At 33.1% G+C, this 12,177-nt stretch overlaps 1 protein-coding gene across 5 annotated transcripts in view; it reads right to left on the bottom strand.

Moving 5' to 3' along the window:
• Positions 1-12,177, bottom strand: part of LOC121118515 (uncharacterized) — a 255,692-nt gene that overhangs the window by 138,459 nt on the left and 105,056 nt on the right. The window lies entirely within an intron of this gene.

The following is a 12,177-nucleotide window of genomic DNA, read 5'->3' as shown; positions in this document are numbered from 1 at the left end:
TACTATTGTATGTAGGTACATAAAAAATTAGTCAAACTATGAGAAATTTCCATAGTATAAACGTTGCATTTTCTCAAGGAATTAGATTATACATAATATTAATCATAAAAGAGATGTGAAAATATATGTAGACCGTCAATACAAAAGCAAGTTAAAAAATTTCTTATCAAAATTAAGTCATGTTATCTGCGCAAAACTTTTGGCACTTGGTGGACGTGTGAGAGGGGGTGCCGTCCTGAGTCAAATCGTAGTTACCCCCTAAGGGAAGTTGATCTTCAGCCATGGCAAGATGGTTTATCTAAGCACCTTATAGTAGGTCCCCTGGCCGATTTTCTGTCTAGACTTAAAAAGAACGGTGGCATCTTCTATCCATCGAAGGCCTCAACGCCGAGAACCATTGTTTGAGCTGAATATATGGTGTGGTTAACCCTTTTGAACTTTTTTTTGTTTCTGCAAGCCAGCAGTCGTTTTGATGGTTTTGGAATTGATCAATTGTGAAATTGACCCATTTGCCTTCATCCATGAAAGGAATTTCTTTAAACTCTCGAACCAACTGGCTTTCATACACTCTGTCAGAAGGTAGTTTTGGGTCTTTGTCAAAGAAACTAATACCAAGTTATGTTTTATAACCCTCCTGAGGGTCCTAGGAGACACAGAGAAGTCGTTGGCGGAGAGATTAATTTGCTAAGTTGGATGATTCTTTATATTCTTCTCAAAACTTAAAAAGAACCTTCTATTCTTCTTTAAATGATGCCATCCACTTCCTGATATCCTGAAGAGGTCTTCTCAATTTGTTTCATCTTGGCAAACTTAAAAACCAGGCTCCTAGAACACTTAACTATGTGAATAATCTTCATCACATCAAATCCAGCATCTAAGAGATTTGAGATGCACTTCCTTTTTGCTTGTTCATGATCATGAAATGACTAAATGGTTAGTAGAGTTTGTTTATATAAAAAGGACAGTGGAAAAATAATATCAAAAAATAATCACTAAACCTTTTTATAGTAATGCGAAAATAAACATTAATTAACAGACCAGGTTTTGCAGCCCTACCCTGTACATTTACTCCATCTGACCTAGGAATCGTCTTTGAAGTCCATATATATACATGAGGTATTTGTCATTCAATAATAACGATCGGGCGTGAACGTAGTGCATTGAGTTCCAGAGAATAATTTCACCCAAGTGCGTTGTCCATTAAGTTATATGTTTCCATATGTTCTACAACGAATTATCATGAATTTCTATTTCTACAAGTTTTTCTTAATAACCCTCTTTATGCGCAGCAAATTGCAATGAAAGTATGCTAAATTTATCGGCACAATAAAATAATGAGAAATTGATACTTTTTATGAAAAATACTATATCTGGGCCAATATAAGTATCTCTAATCAAATAAAGATTCCAAATTATAGCTCAACTTATTGGGTATCTTAAAACATTCCAAAAATATGAATAATTTGATTATGATTGACTCAAATATGTCTATTAAACATTAGGCTGTGTACATATATATTGCAAAAAATCTATTGGGATTTTCTCTTTTTCTAGTTTTGTTCCAAATTGTTTTTATGCTCAGGCACCACGTATATAAATATAGCTTGAAGGGCTATGGCAAGTATCTATGGCATTTATTTTAATACTTCGGATAAAATTTGGTTATTTTTCCATGGATCATAAAATTTCAATGTATTATACGAATATTATTTGATTTTAGAAATAGTTTAAATAAATTTACGAAATAATTTAAAGTTATATTTAACAGAATAAATATATGATATAACTAAAAAACTGATTCATGTTATAGCATCAATGGTTTATATATTTCTTTTTATAATGTAACAGTGTAACACATTAGGTATACCAATCAATTATTATTATTAGAAAACCGTTTATAATTGGATGATGTTGCCCTATTCATGGTTTGAATATATTTTTTCTTGTGATAAACAAGTTTGTTTGGATTTAAGGATCTTATTATTAATTGCTTCAAAATAATTTATTAGATACTTTTTTTATATGTAGTATGTATTTTATTTCCACTTTTTTTAAGCCTCAATTAATTATCTTTTGTAATGACTAAAATAATTCCCTGGGGGTGTTACGCCACCCCCACATAAAAAACAATATGTTAAAAATATGATAGACTAGTGTTACACTACGGCATTTCCTGGAGCAATACGGCACCGGCTTAAAGGAAAATTTGCTTTAATAATATAAAAGAAAACTACCCCAAGAAATCCTCGGCGTTACTTTCGGTTTTTCATGAGTACACTCACATTTAATTACTCACTACCTTTATCAATTCGAAGGACGTGTTCCCTCGAAAATTAAAGAATAATAATAAGAGTTTGAGAAAAAATATTTATTATGCTGGGATGGCTGATGAGTACTTTAGTCTAAGGGAGCGTTGACTAATAACAAAAACATTGCTCTTGGTATACAAAAACGCATCCAATATTTCATTAATACGACTACAATATTACACTTAGAGTGCGCTATTTTTTATTTATTATTCGCGAAGGTGTTAATCCTGTGAACATTGGTTATGTTAAGAAAAAAGAAACTGAAAATCAGCATGATAACCCTAACAATTTGAAGAATTTATTGTAGGAGAGAAAGAATTATGCTCATGACGCTTCATTAGATCAGCTGTGACAATAGTTGAAGGAAAAAAAATGATGTAAACAAGGACATTTGCGAGAATTACTCCAATGTCGATCCCCAATTCTACTCTGAGTCCAACGAGGACTTACAATTATAACTCCGCAACAAATCCTCAGGGTCTTTTATGAGCACACACGAACGTTCAATCCGGTTTTGAATTTAATTGAATATATTTAGAAAAGGATGTTAACTAATCAGGAATTAATTAATAATGACAACTGCTAAGGAAAATAAAATTCCTTCCTTACACTACCAATTACAAATTAACGGGCCAGCTAAAAAACCATCGGATTTACATGTATGATTATTTGCCTCCTTTTTAGTTAGTACACAGCTTCAAAGGACGGTTGTCAAAATTTCATGACATTATGTTCTTTAGTTTTTGAGCCATGGTACTAAGTACGACTCTAATATTGTTTATTATCACTATTAGCAGAATGTGTTTTACGGGTTCAATGATATATGCACACGTCAGCAATATATCATAAATATGAATGCATTGTTTTTTCTTAGACAAAATATATTTTTACTAAAAGTATCATGTAGTACTGATATGCCTCCACCCACTAGACTTTTAGAGGAACATATATGCCAATGCGACAATTTGGCACTCAACCATCATATGTACATGCATAATATTTTGTCAGAGTTGTAGCTTACAATGGGTCCAATTTGTTTTATTTTTATAAGTCATATATAGAAAATTAATCCAACTTACCTAAAAAATAAAACATTAGACTTATTAAAATGACTCAAGATTTGTGTAGATAAAATATATAACTTAAAGTAAGGTCTTTAATAGCCTAATTTGCTGCAAAACTAACTTAGTTTTAATTTGAGTTGGTTATATTTTGACATTTTTATTTGTTAATAAATATTTTGAAGCACAGGATGTAGTTCCAATGTCCACGGTCATATTGATCGTAAATAAATGCTTTAAAATTTGGGAATCCTGTTAAAAAATAATAAATTCTGTGAAATTTTATGTTATTAAATTGAAGTGCTTTTTGAAGAAGAAGTCCATTTGAACCCATCCTAACCAAATTATTCTCAATCCTCATATTATCATGATCACTAATAATGCTCAGGTTGGGGTTTGAAGCTCTTTTTGAAATGCTGAACCCAATCCAACCCGAAACAAAAAATAACTTAAATATTAAATAATGAAATAAATAATTTTTTGTGTTTTTTTTAAACTCACAACACGACCGATGGGCTAACGAACACTTCTTATGTACATTCTAATTAAACATGAATAATAATCATAGATGAACATTGGATTGAAAAACCAAGATTGATTGAAAATCGAACAAAAAACTTAAAAATTAGACGTCATCAGGGACTTAGGATTAAATAATTCGGACGTACATACCAGGTTCGTTTGAAAAGTCTGTGCAAAGTCTGAGAGTTGACACTACGGGCGCGTATCGAGATTATGTTTAGTTAGTAGCATCTCTTGGAAAAACAAGTACAATTTTCTGCCAGATCTTTCTATTTCTTTCTGTTTGATATTCGTTTGAATTTAGGAATATGGATTTTTTAAATAATTTATGGAGTAGTAACCTCAACAGGGCGTCCAGAATGTTCAACGTCACTTGTGCCTATATGGGCAATCCAAAAATTTTGAAACCACTAATAAACTGTTCTAATCGAAGTTGCAGAGTCTCCATAATGTTTATCAAGCTTCTTTTTACTTTTTTACTTCTTTTTTTACTTTCATAAAGTAATGTTACATAAACAAACGAATTTTTTTTGATATGACTCTACTTTCTCGATTCAAACGAATGTTGAACAGAATGAAATAAACCAATATGCCTAAAAATTGGTGTATGTTTTTTCAAGAAATGTTACTCACTAGGTATAATCTCGATACGTGCCAGTAGAAACATCTCTCGGACTTTGAATTGACTTTTCAAACGACCTTCGCATAATCTAGAACATAACAATGAACTTTTTTATTCTTAATCTCGAAAGGATTTTATCATTATTATTTTTTGTTATGGTATCATAATAATTATGATGAAATACATTTTGGGAACATTTCCGTCGGGCAAAAATGTCTTTCATAAAGGACCAATAAACTTTTTTGCAGTGTTTATGTAGGTTTTAATACTTTACATTAATTTCATACCAAACATACAATGAAGAAAGTAAAGTATATGAGAAAATTGTCAAATTTCAAATGACTCATAAAATACAAGGTTTAACTTAAAGACTATAATTATTTATATGGCATAGAAGATAAATTGGGAATTTTTTTCTAGCAAATTATAAAACTAAATGCATGGTCATTAATTGATAAAATCTGGTGAAAATGCGTGAAACTGTTAGCAGTGATCTTGTGTTTGTATTCATATGATGTAACATCCTCTGGCTTAAAATACCTTTGGGATCCTTCCCTGAATCGAACTACAGCCTTGATAACATGATCATCTGGTATCATCATGTAGTTCTTGGGGATGCCAGTTTTTAGGGAGGAAAACATTCCTGCAGGAGAGTTGGTTGACCTGTTATTGAAGGATGTCCCACAAATAGTAATCGAGAATGTTCAAATCTAAATTATTTCATCCTTTACAAAAACGGGATTTTCTTCGATATGATTGAAGGAGTTGCCTTTGAGGGATGGGACAAGTACCACATTATTCAATCTCAATTTATCTTCCATCCAGTGTAGGGATCTGCAGATACTCAGGGGTGTTGATCTAAAGTCCAGTCTTTATTAAATGTGGAGCCCCGCATTTATTTTAAGAAGTTGAAAAGCTTTGGACATCAATAAGATCTTTTAAGGTCAGTGTCTTCTTTTATAAACAAAGTCTACTATGAAAGAGAGGATTCAACCAGTCAGAGCAAAACATTTTTAAAGCAAAATTCAAAATCGGAGCCGAGATATAGCAATTTCAATCATTCCCAATTTAACTGCAAAGCCCTGTATATAAAAATATATATCTTTATCCCCTAAAATCCATATTAAAATAATTATTATATCACATATATATGTCATTATCAAATATTATAAATTACGTTTCTCTTTTATTTTGTATCTTTTGTAATGTACTGAAGGTCAACTGTATGTAGTTTAAATTGAATTTAAAGGCTTGATTATTATTTTAAATTATTATTTTTTTGCAACTCAGTAATTTTTGATTTTCTATGGTTTATGCATGGTTGAGAACCGGATATGATTAAATAATTCTATTTTGAATAAATCATCCTTTTGTTAAAAGCATTTGTATGTACAAAGTACAATCGCTAAATGGATTTAACTCTTGAATTCACACTTATACTTTCTTTTATTCATAACTTACATATCAAAATTGAGTTGTTAACCTTTATGTATTATGTTCTTATTAACACTTAACCTTGACCGAATTTTCCATGAATAAAATGGAAATCAAATCATTAATGCCGCTAAACTAATATTCATATAAAAAAATATCCCATTGAAAAAGTAAAATCAACTATTTACGCTTCAAATGTATATATACTATTTTGTATATAAGTTGATTACAAGTCCTTACAGAAGTGTTCCGTGTCTAAGAGGGTGCCTTCAAGAAGGAGTGAACCAAGCTTGAGTTTAACCACATATTCAAGGCCTGCAAGGGATCAAGGCCTCTTATTGAGACGATTATTAGAGCTCAGGGCTCAGATAATGAATAAAAGTTGTGAGGATCACTAAGTTCAGATGATTTTGTTAAATAAATGTCCTCACATAACCTCTCATTTAAATTTAACTCTTGACAAAAAAAAAAAAATATAAAACATTAACCCCGTATACTACACATATATACATAATAACTATGAAAAAGTTAAAGTATCAATGGAACATGAGCACTGTTTAGTCATATCAGTTTGCAAAGAAATCAGTGGCCCCGTTTTGCGGCTAAATAATACAACTCCTTGTATGAGCATAATATATAATATATATGTGTATTTTATTCACATACAGGGCGTTGTGATAATTCTTCTCAGCATGCCCTATTTTTTTTTTAAATAACAAGCTACAATCTGTCACTCCACCTTGCAGATAATATGTATTTTTTTAGGTTGTTCATGACCTATTCATAGTTATTAGTTATTGTCGTGTATTCGTATTAATATGTATCATAGTTGTATTTAAAAAGGACTCTTAGAGTCAGTGTGTATAGATCTCTCCATGTGTAAGCTTATTGACAATAAGGATAGGATTTACTTTATTTTTTTTACGTAGCTATGTGAATATTCACTCCGTTATGACACTACCGGGCCGTGCAAAATTATTTACCGATGATGTAAATATACATTTTAAGAGGTTTTGTGGCAACCAATCTGATTGTTTCGTATTTTTACTGTTAAAATAAACAAAAATCCTTCCTGTGAGAGCGTAACAACTTCCACACGTGAGACCATGTCCAATCAGGAAACAAATAGGATCGAAATTGCAGCCCTCTTCCGAGCGGGAGTGCCTCATAATAACATTAAAGAACAGGTTGGGGCCTCGTTGAAGACAATTTACAACATTTCCAAGCGCTTGGAGGCTCGGGTGATCTCAAGCATTCCCCTGGGGCTGGCAGGAATCCACTGTCTCAACAAGGCAAGTAAAGGCAGTGTTCAAGAGGACTCCCAACAGGTCCATTGTCGACATGGCCAGAAAGATGGGAACGTCGAGATCAACTGTTTCAAGGGCATTGAAAAGGGCTGGAGGAAAGTCCCTGAGGCGTATTGAACGCCCTCTGCTAACTGAACGTCAGCGAGAAGTCAGACTTGAGCGTGCCAAGAAAATCTTGAATGATATCAAGAGCTCATCTGGACGCATCATCATTTTTTCAGATGAGAAAACTTTTACGGTCGATCTTGTTTTCAACAGGCAAAATGACCGTGTTGTGAGCTTTGGAGATGTGCAAGATAAGCACCGCTATGTGAAAACAACAAAGCACCCAGCTTCGGTGATGATGATGGGTCTTCGTGGCCTCCAACAGGAAGGCCATGAAGCCGGTATGGTTCCCCACTGGCTACAGATTAACAGCGGATGATTATATGAAGATTCTGGCATCCAAGGTCCTTCCATGGATCAAATCCATAGTCGGCAACTCTCCTTGGGGTTTTCAACAAGATGGAACACCCGCCCACACTTCCAAGAAAGCTCAGGAGTGGCTCAAGGACAACATGAACTTTTGGCCCAAGGACTACTGGCCCCCTCAGAGCCCAGATCTGAAGCCACCAGACTTCTATATCTAGGCGTACGTGGAGACCAAGGCCTGCAAAAAACGATACAAGAACATAAATGCCTTAAAGGCTGCTGTCAATAAGGCCTGGGCCTCCATGGACGCCGATTACATCCAGCAAGTCTGTGGCAGCTTCAGACGTCGCCTGACTAGTGTCATTGAGTCAAATGGTGGCTACATTGATTAAATTTGATCACAAACTATTTTATTATTCTAAAAATGTATGAATAAATTGTTTCTCAAGTCATTCAAAATGTCATTATTGTCCGCGATATGTTCTGAACAAAAATTGTTAAATAATTTTGCACGGCCCGGTATACAGTTAATTGGCGAGAATGGCGGAATCATTTACGGTGTTACTATATTTGAGTGCTACCTTTTAGGTTGCAAATTCGAGATCAGGATTGAATATATGTTTGCTCGAAGCAAAGAACTGCTTTCTGTCGTTACAGTACGTCTGTGCGCCTCGCATCGTTTAAAAATGTGATAAAAAGAGATGATATTTGCGTAAGAGAGCTAGGAGAAGGCGGGGGCGATGAATGTAATGAATTAAAATCCTAAGGAAAATATTATGAATATATTTAAATTGATATAAATTAATTTTATTATGCACTTTTAAATCAAAGGGGATAAACGAGAAACCTTCTTATGGAGGGAGATGTATTAATAATAAAGAGGTGTGTAAAAAAAACAACTATGTATAGCTTTAAAAAAAGGAAAAACGGTTGTCGCGTGTCTTATTTGATCTTTTTTGTTCATTATTTAATAAGTTGTGGGGTTCTTAACGCCTCCCTCTAAAAGAAGAATTCTTGCCTTAAATGGTGTAAATGGATTTAAAAGGCATAATAAAATAAATATATATGAATGTGAATATAATTATAATCTTTTTTCTGTACTGATGCTATTATAAATTGAACGTTTTCTTCTTTATAGATTCAATTCATTTTCTCCCTCTATAATCAATTAGCCAAGGTCTAAATTCAGGACTGTCATATGTCTTATTCCCGCATTTTCCTCGCACTCATAAAAAACCCCATCTCTTCTTATTAAATAATGAACACAAACGAGGAAGAAGAAAAAAAAAATCCTTATTTAATGACTCTACTTAGTTTTTTTCTGTACCCACATCCCCTCTTTATTGATAAACATACCCGCGGCATCTCCAACTCCAATACAGTTCAAAATTCTAAATATCTACTCGGACATATATTTACAAAGTGTGGAAAATTGTTTGAAGGAATAAAAATAGCAAAATAATTACAGGGTGCTCCATTTAAATCTGTACATTTAATAATTAATGAAGGTGATGTGATCGAAAATAATTCACATTTCGATATATTAAAGCATAACCAATTAGATAAAAAATAAAACAAACTTGAGCTCTGTAGCTTACTTACAAATCGAGAAAATCGACAAATTTCCATTCGCGTACTCCAAGCAGTTGGGTATCTCAAGGACAACCGTCTACGTCGTCAGCAAGTCCGAAATGTTGGAGAGGAAGAAGGTCTCTGTCAAAAAGGCCAGACTGTACAAGGAGGAGCTAAATAAAAAAGCCCATCCCAATCCCCTTGAGTCTATGAGGGGCAATTCAAGAGATCTCAGGTTTTCACAACAGAATATTCAGAGAGCTATAAAAAAAAGAGGTTTAGGATGCAGAGGCCACTTTTGACACTAGTAATGAAAGAAACCGATCTCCTTCGGTACAAGACTTTTCTGAATGAGTCTTTTGAATTCTATTGAACTTTTTTTTGACCCTTTTGGGCCCCCTACAGTCCTGATGCCAACCCCCACGACTACACCTTTTGGTTTCATGTCAAAGGGAAGGCCTATAGTGTCCGGCTCCACACACCAAGGCCCTCAAAGCCACTTTCAGCCAATACTGGGACGCCATGACAAAGTACTATATCCACAGCGCCTCCACTTTGAAGCTATCATTGCCGCTAAGGGGGCTTTATTAATAATTAAGAGAGCTCAGGCACACATCTATTCATAATATTAAGTTTCTTGAGTTCTATTGTTAATTAATAAACATATCTCTTGTTGAATTTTAAAATTCAATGTTGTCAGATTTTAATGTACCACAGAGTTGGGTTTAAAAGACTATAAGAAGGAATAGTTTATATTCCGTACACTTGGAATGACAAAAGACGACATAATTTTGACAAATTTATTCTCAATCAGAAACATGACTCTAATAAAGCATTTTTACTTCTAGGGGAAGTCTCTGATAATTCACATTTAAGGAATATGATAATTTTAAGCTTTTATCTGAATATTTTACACGTTTAGTTGGATCCACCTAGTTGCTCAATTTGACAGGGAACCATGATGATAACGAATATATATATATATTTATGGTGTTTTTATTTATCTTTATTTCCGTCTTCCACCTCTCTATTTGAGAATGAATGTAATCTAGGGATGTACACATACTAAAATTTCAGTTTATTCCAATATCATCTTTATAAACTATGCCAATTCCAAGTTCTTATTAATAGTATTTATATAGGAATTACATAACTTAATAAAAAAATCTTTTTCAATGTTCAACTTTTTATTCATGAGGGTTTCACGAGAAAATACATAAGAATATCAATCATAATTATCGTAATAATTAGTTGTAAATAATTTGAAATTATTTAAAAAGTGAGTTCCTCTTCGTGCTCAGGCGTCGATTTATTCCTGGTTGGCTCATATATAACTCTCGCACTATTTAATAGACTTTCATTTTCAATAGATGTTACTGAAATTTGTTATGCAGGTATTTTACTATTGCACATTTTATATTTTGAAATTACATAAATAATAATTTGATCCGGGGCCTCTACAGAAGAAACATTTAGTCATTAACCAAGTTTAGTGTATACTATGAGCCTCACTTCCTTTTATTGGTTGATCATTTTGAAGCAATCGGTGGAACTGGATTATTGCGCTTATTCTGATAATCAATACTTCAAAAATGCAGGTTCTTGCCGATTCCGATGCACCGGTACACCCCTAATGCCATCATATTATGAATATATTAGGCATATTTGATCCTATATTTGATCCATTATTTTCAACTTTTGAATTGTTCCAAAATACTCAACCTACCTTACTTGCACTAAGCAGTCACACTTTTAAGTTTCTCAAACTTTGTCTGTATTATATAGGTACCTCTGTCTAAAATGCAACAATTTTTTATTTGGTGCGCCTTTTTCCATTTTTGTTATATTTTGATGTTAAACCTTGAAAACTTATTGTAAGCAATTGTCTAAAGAAACAGTAAACAAAAAATTAGCAAAGTCAACATGGAAATAACTCCTATTTCATATCCAACCACATGGAGCAACGCAGAGAAACAATTCTGGAGCTATCAGTGCGAGATCATGCGTCATCGACGTTTGGTGAAGCAAAACTTGACCCTAAATGCCTACAAGACAACTTTTGTTCAGGGTTTAAAGCCATTGAATCGAGTAAAGAGTTTAACTGGTGCAAAATCTTCCTTAAAAAGCTTGAAAAGTAAGACTTTAGACCTCCCCACAGCCACTACTGTGCCCCATAGTCTTTGTTATTTTTGGGGACCTCCTGAAGGCCGCTATCATCACTGTTTGAGTTAGTCTGGAGCTGAGCATTGTACATAGTTGGTGTGGAATGTTCGCACCAATAAAGAACTACTCATTAAGGCAAAAGGTGGCTATATTTATTGAGAATATACATAAGGTGTAGTTTGGTTATTGGTTATATAAATTAAATTTTTAAAAAGTGTTACATTTTAGACGGATGAACCTGTAATATAATTAAATGTGGTATTTCCCAAAAAGATAAATATATCCGAAAAATTACATTAGGTGTAAATTCACGAGTAAGCTCGGGATAACGAGAGAGAAGCTAAATATATATATTGCATGCCCATTAGAGTGTTCGCTATTTTTTAAAGTTGACCAAATTCAAATTATCAAGAATCGTGAGATGTATTTAGGTGTTGGCAATGGCTTCCTAATTTATTTCCTGTACCAACAAATACTGTTACGCTCCATCTGTTCAAAGTTCCAGAGATCCGGAAGTACTTCGAAATGAGGTAAAAATAAAAAAAGAAAAAAAAATCTTATTACAATGAAAGCATAAGCAAAGAAAAATTTATTTTATAATTTTTTTGAATTTGTTTTGAATTTTTATTATGTAGTCGGTTTTATAAGTTAAAACTCATGACGACATATGATTGACAACATACAAATATAAATAAATAAATATGGTTTTTCTATTTATTCAGCTATTTATATAATGAATTTTTTTCACAAACAAGATACAAATGGTCATAAACATA

Source organism: Lepeophtheirus salmonis, chromosome 5 (genome assembly GCF_016086655.4).
Source record: "Lepeophtheirus salmonis chromosome 5, UVic_Lsal_1.4, whole genome shotgun sequence".
NCBI classification, from domain to species: Eukaryota; Metazoa; Arthropoda; class Copepoda; order Siphonostomatoida; family Caligidae; genus Lepeophtheirus; species Lepeophtheirus salmonis.
The sequence above is the reverse complement of the archived record's forward strand: the minus strand, read 5'-3'. Positions and strand labels throughout refer to the sequence as shown.